We start from the raw sequence: 6,401 nt of genomic DNA on the forward strand, positions 1-6,401 counted from the left end.
TCCTCTCAATAAAGTCTACATTTTAGATTAAATTTTTCATAAATTTTTATTCACTCACAGGTTTGAGAACCATACAGTCCTTAAAAAAAAAAAAAATCAAGGAGGGGGAGTGGATGAGACATCCACAAGATATACTAAAACATTATAACAATAAAACAACAAGAACTTATTGAACAAATATTGGCTCCTGAGCAAAATCAAGAAAAAACTGGGGAGATGGAGTTCAGGACAAGAGTTTTAAAAATATTACCAGTTGGTTTTAAATTCTTTATTTGGCCCAGCTGGTGTGGCTCACTGGTTGAGTGTCAACCCGTGCACCAAGAGGTTGCCAGTTCAATTCCCAGTCAGGACACATGCCCAGGTTGTGGGCTGGATCCCCAGTGGGGGGCATGCAGGAGGTGGCCAATTGATGTTCTCTCTCATCAATGTTTCTCTCTCCCTACTTCTCCCTTCCTTGCTCTCTAAAATCAATAAAGAAAAAAAAATTAAATTCTGTATTTGGACTGTAGTTAGGCCACAGCGCACACAGATTTGAGGCTCCCATTCCGAGACAGCACGCTTGACCCTTACTTGTTAGACAGACGTATTCATTTACTTTAAAAACCGTAGTCTCATTGTGAACGACACATGACACTGTTGGCAGCATGTCTATTACTGATACTTTTTTTTTTTTTTTTTCATTTAAATAACTTTTTTTTTTTTTAATCACTCAAGAAAATCTCAGGTCTCTACACTTCTCCTTTCTTTAAGGAGAATGATGCAAGTATGTGACCCCAAACACAGACAAAGTTAACCTGCCTCTCCAGTATTTTCCATTATCAGTTGAAGGCTTTGCACTTCCTATTTCACAACCCTAACATCTGAGTTTCTTTTCTGAGCTCATTGTATGGACTAAGCTTAAGCTTTTCTTCCAGGAAAATAAGGAGATGCCAGTCGATGCCAGCTGCTGGCCATGAGCAGGAAGGTGGGCATGTGCCTTCCAACCACCCTTTCAGCCCTATCCCAGTCACTGCAGGGACCAGACACAGTGTTGGATTATTCTGAAAAGCACAACCTAGGACACCTGTGCTACAGTTTAACTACTACGAAGACTCCAAAACTGGAGGCAGGAGATGCCATGTAAGGAGCCAAGGTCTCATCTCACAGCCTGGACTCCTCTTGGCTCCCAAACTCACACATATGACCTTGGACAAGTGTACAGACCTTTCTGGGCCTCGGTTTCTACTTTTGCAAAGAAGGATAATAAAATAACTACTGTATAAGGTCACTTGGAGAATTAAAGTAAATACTGTATGTAGAATTCTTACCATGGGGTAAGTCCTCTGTATCAGTGATTCGTCCCAGTTCTTATCCAGAAGGCACAGCCAGTGAGGACTAGAACTGTGGCCGATCAATCACGCTCAGAGCTGTCTGCTCCCACCCACCCGTGCTCTCCAACTCAGCAATTCCCAGCACCCAGGGACTCTCTGCCACAGTGCATATGAACTGCTTGTTATCATCATCAGAAACTTGTATAACACCCCCCACCCCACCCCAACACATGGCTCAGGGGTGTATGAGGTAAGAGCTCCAGAAATATAATCAGCTCCTGACTCCCCTAGCCCAAAGTGGAAATAATTCAAAATCGTAGATGACTGTGGAGAGTAAGTGAGCATCATGCACTTATAACCATATTAAAAGGAGCTGGCACTTCTCATCCACAATGTGTGTGGTGGGGAGGCTGATAGAGAAAAGTGATATCAGATATCGGAAATTTGGAGATGGCCATAGATAAGCCAATAAGTAAATGACCCAGACAGGAGAAAAAAAAAAACCAGAACTATATATAAATTCTGAAGAATTAGTTAAAAGTATATTATGCACCCAGCTGAAGTCACAAAGGGGATTGGGGAAAATTTTACTACAGAATAACCTAGAACAGAGAAGCATTTGAAACCTAAGAATTGATTGAGTAAAAGGAGATCGCTGTTCTCTGAAAAGGGAGCCAAATGTGACGTGGGAGAGAATTCAGAGACGTGGAAAGCCTCAGTTGATACCAGGCAGGGGCTGTTTTGGACACTGTATCTGTGCGGTGTCCCCAGGCACACGGAGGCATCCTCCTGGCAGCTCCCTCCCAGGGAGAGATTTCATTTTATTTTAAATTGATATGTAATTGGCATATGACATTATATTATTTTCAGGACAACCGAATGAATCGATATTTGTATTTACTGAGAAATAACCATCACACCAAGTCTAGTTAACATCCACACAGTTACAGATTCTTTTTTCTTGTGATGAGAACTTATCAGGTCTGCTCTCTTAGCAACTTTCACATTTGCAACACAGTAGCATCATGAACTACAGACCCCATACAGAGAGTTTTGATTTTTGACAAAAGCCCACTTGCAACATCTGTCCTGAAGTTTTCCCAGTGGCAGGATGCATTAGCTCAGAGGTATCATTAAGTATTAAATCAATCTGTGAGTGGTCTGTTGTCTAGGTGCCTTATACAGCAATACGATTTTAATATCTAGAAAAGAGAATCAATATTTACCAAGGGCCAGTGCATTATGTAGTATCTGGCAAGTAACCGAAAAAGCCACAGAAACACTGGCCTATCAATCATTCCCACCCTCTGGCAGTCAGGTGAGACGGCCAACAGGCTGTGGACCCAGTTTTGACACAGTGTTGCTCCCTCAGGCCCTGATACCGCTTCCCACAGCACAGGTGCAAAGGCCAAGAGGAAGCATGCTTATTTAAGGTCAGGTACAAACCACTCCAGTTCTGAACAGACAGTACAATGTGCGGCAAAATGCCAGGGCTCTCTGTCTGCCGCTGGGAGTTCTCCGCTGGGACTAAAGTCTCTCTTGGGGATGACATGACTGTTGGTGCATTATCGCTGCCATAGCAGTTTAGGCTGGCTGGACCACCACAGCCCCACCTGCAGGCAGGAAACCAATCACGGGCCCCATCCTCCACTGTGAGTTGCAACCTCATACCAACTTTCTTTTCTTGACTTGCTTAATAGAACAATAAGGAAGTAAAAAAGCCACAGTCACTTCAAACTGGAGGGGAGCACTCTGGCACCTGCAGGCGCCTCGCCCACCTGCAAGGGTGGGCACGTTATTAAACACTAATTATGATAGTAGCAATAGCTCCCTGTGCTGGAGACTGATGTTGCGAGTGCTGTTTAGCACTTTGCATACTTTCATGTGTAACCTCAATGTCCTCATCTGTAAATTGAAGATAATACTGCACTTATTTCATTATGTTCTTATGAGGATGAGAGAAGAGATGAAGACAGCCCTGGACAAGTTGAGGCAGCAGGGTTTAAAAGAACAGGGTTTGAAACAACAGACATGGGTTCAGATCCCAATTCTGATTCTACTATTTGATCTCGCTTTCAGTTTTCCCATCTCCAAAGTGGACATGGAGTTACCTACCTCAGTAAGGAGTTGCCAGAGACAGGAGGTCAGACACAGCTGGGGTCTGCATCCCTGGGAGATGTCTAGTAAATGCTCATTATACCCTCTCCCCTATTATATGCGTGAACTGATTCTGTTCACCTACATCAGCAGTCATTCAATATCATCCATGGTGTCCACTTCCTCTCCAAACAATGATCACTTTACCCAAATTCATGGACCAGACACTGGTTCAACAGCTTCACATCTATAAACTCATTTAATCTCACCCAAGTCAATGAGGGAGGAGCTCCCTCATTTCACTGCTGACGACACTGAGTCACAGAGTTTAGGTAACCTGGCCAGATTCAAACAGCAGTACTAGAGCCACCAGCCCAGCTTCCTACTCTGTCCTCCTGATAACAATATGACAGTGCTTTAGGGGGGGGGTCAACCTGCACGGGACCCCAAACCCGGATGTCATCTCATTCAGAGATAAGCCATGGACACTCTTATGAGCCACAATGTTGACTAGATCAACTTCTCTACCTTTGAAACAATATTTTGTATATTTTCTTAGAATTCTTTTAAAAAACTATATGTTTTTAAATGAGGTACCTATAACTAGTTCATCTTGTTCTATATGCTGGAATAGCATAAATAAATGTGCTCCTTTTTCCAAAGATTACTTAAATAAATCTCACATTAAAATGTACCTGTGAGTTTTGCCCTGGCCAGTTTGGCTCAGCAGTTAGAGCGTCGGCCTGCAGTCCAGAGAGACCTGGGTTTGGTTCCTGCTAAGGGCATGTATCTCGGTTGCAGTTTGTTCCCAGCCCTGGTTGCGTCATGCGGTTAGCAACCACTCGATGTGTCCCTTTCACATCAATGTTTCTCTCACTCTCTCCCCTGCCACTCTATCTGAACAACAACAACAACAACAAAGAAAACAACAAAAAATGTCCTCAGGTGAGGATAAAAAGAAAAATGTACCTATGAGTTTTGATTTAAATAACTATTACAAGCCAAATTTTTATATATATATATCTTAATGTTATCTGTTTGGTTAAACTAATAACTTCTATGTTAAATAATATGAATAGTCTCCTTATTTATAATATTCACTGTCTTAGTCACCACAGTACTATATGGTACTTCAAAGTATCCTTTTATTAATTTAATCAACTCAAGTATTAAACATCAATGATGATGATCTACTGATATGCTTAAAAGGAATCTCTACAGAAGAGATGAAAAAGAAAGGTTAAAAAAATCGATCCTTCAAAGTAGGCAAGGCAGCTACCTATAAATCATGCTCTTTGTTTATTAAGATAATTAAACCCATCAGTGCACTTAACTTTCAGACTCAACACTTGTCTGGCATGACTAGCATCTACTTTTTCTAAAACAAAGGAGATGTGTTTAAAGGGGTCCTCTGCAAGCTCTCTGCACAATGCATGCTATTTTAAAACATGACTTATGTGTCTAATTCCTGGAGCTGCCTTGAAAAATATGCTGGGTTTTGCTCCTATGCTCCCTATTAGGAGAACACACTCCCATCTGAAGAGTGCACTCTGTTTCAGACTCCAGGCCGCTAGATCATGTCAGCATTTTCAGTAAATACTGTTCAAGCCGGACCTTAAACAAATGGAGTGGAGAGTCAGCTGCTGCCACTGCAGAGACAGTTATCCCGACCGGAGGCTTACATAAGAGGCGCAGGACGTCAGGGTGAGACTCAAGTGTCATCTATATCCTATTCCTTTGAGACTGCCCACATTCATCAAGTGCATGAAATTACATTCACAGAGCAGTTTCCCGTGTTATTCGCCTTGTTGCACAAAACGCTGGGTTGACATGTAAGTATTTGTTTTTTCCCCTAATGAACTGGGCTCAACTTCTGCCTAGGGGAAGAGTGAAGTGGGGTGCGCGGGAAGCCTGGAGGCTTAGCTCCCATCCCCAAAGATCTAAGGCACCCAGGAATATTACAGGAGGCAGCCACTGGAGGATTTAGGATAGAGGTGACCAGATCCTGTGCCCTCTACCCCCGCGCACACGGCGAAGCTCGGAAGGTGCCTGGGCGGCGGGCGCCGTGCTCTGGGAGCACCTGTCCTCGCACTGCGTTTCCAACTGGCACGTCTTGCCGAGGCTGGAGCCAGCCCGCTGGACCGCGGCCTCTCCCGCGTGCGTGTCTGCGTCTGGCACCCTGACCTCCGCAAGCTGGCGCCCAACTAACAAGTGGTGCCACCCCAGCTTCCCACAAGAAGAAGAAGATGAAAACCAACCTCCCCTCCGCACGGCTCCCTCCAACTTCGGAAACTGCAGTCAACTCGCTGAGACGCAGCAGACAAGGCGCCTTCCCGGGGACCGCTCTCGGCTGCGCGCGGCCGGTGGCCCCGCTCTGCACCAGCTGCCTCGGCCCCGCGGTGCCCAGCGGCGGCGGCGGCGACGGCGGCTGCGGCTGCACCGGGCCCGGGGGGCGCGCTCCGAGCCCCTGGTGCGTGTCTCCAGCTCCGAAGGAATCGCGGCTCCGCAGGGAACGCGGCCAGACAGAAGCCAAGACGCTGCTGCCCGCAGAGCCCCAAGCCCGCTCCCAGGCTCGGTCACATCGCCAGCTCCGCCAGCTCAACTGCGGGCCAGGGCGGGCGAGGGGCGGGCGGGCACCGCAGTCCGCACTGGCCACGGCGCCGCGGAGAATGACAGCGCTGAGGAGGAGCGGCCGGGAGGAGCGGATAGCAGTGCGCATGAGCCGGGTACAGGGAGGCGCGTCACTAGGGGGCGGCGCGATCCGGGGAAGGGCGGGGCGACCCGCAGGTGGGCGGGGCGATCCGGGGATAGGGAAGGGCAGGGGTCCGGGGTGCACCACGTTTGGCGCCCTGTCTGCCTGCCACAAGGTAACACAGAAAGTTTCCCGCCTCAGATTTGGTGGGCTTGAAACTGGGTAGTTGAACTTGTTTGTCTCCAGAGTCTATTGTCCTTTAAAAAGCACTGGTTAAGTGGTCCTTAGGGCCTGGGAAAGCC

The 6,401-nt window shown here is 46.6% G+C and overlaps 1 protein-coding gene across 4 annotated transcripts in view; it reads right to left on the minus strand.

Annotated features, from left to right (window-relative positions):
• Positions 1–5,771, minus strand: part of PAG1 (phosphoprotein membrane anchor with glycosphingolipid microdomains 1) — a 112,038-nt gene extending 106,267 nt beyond the window's left edge. For all 4 annotated transcript variants that reach the window (XR_004959893.1, XM_036264358.1, XM_036264359.1 and 1 more), the window contains exon 1: positions 5,666–5,771. The gene's annotated coding sequence lies outside the window, so the exon portion shown is untranslated. The remainder of the gene's footprint in view (positions 1–5,665) is intronic.
• Between the last annotated feature and the right edge of the window lie 630 nt (positions 5,772–6,401).

Source organism: Molossus molossus, unplaced genomic scaffold, assembly GCF_014108415.1.
Source record: "Molossus molossus isolate mMolMol1 unplaced genomic scaffold, mMolMol1.p scaffold_m16_p_16, whole genome shotgun sequence".
NCBI lineage: Eukaryota > Metazoa > Chordata > Mammalia > Chiroptera > Molossidae > Molossus > Molossus molossus.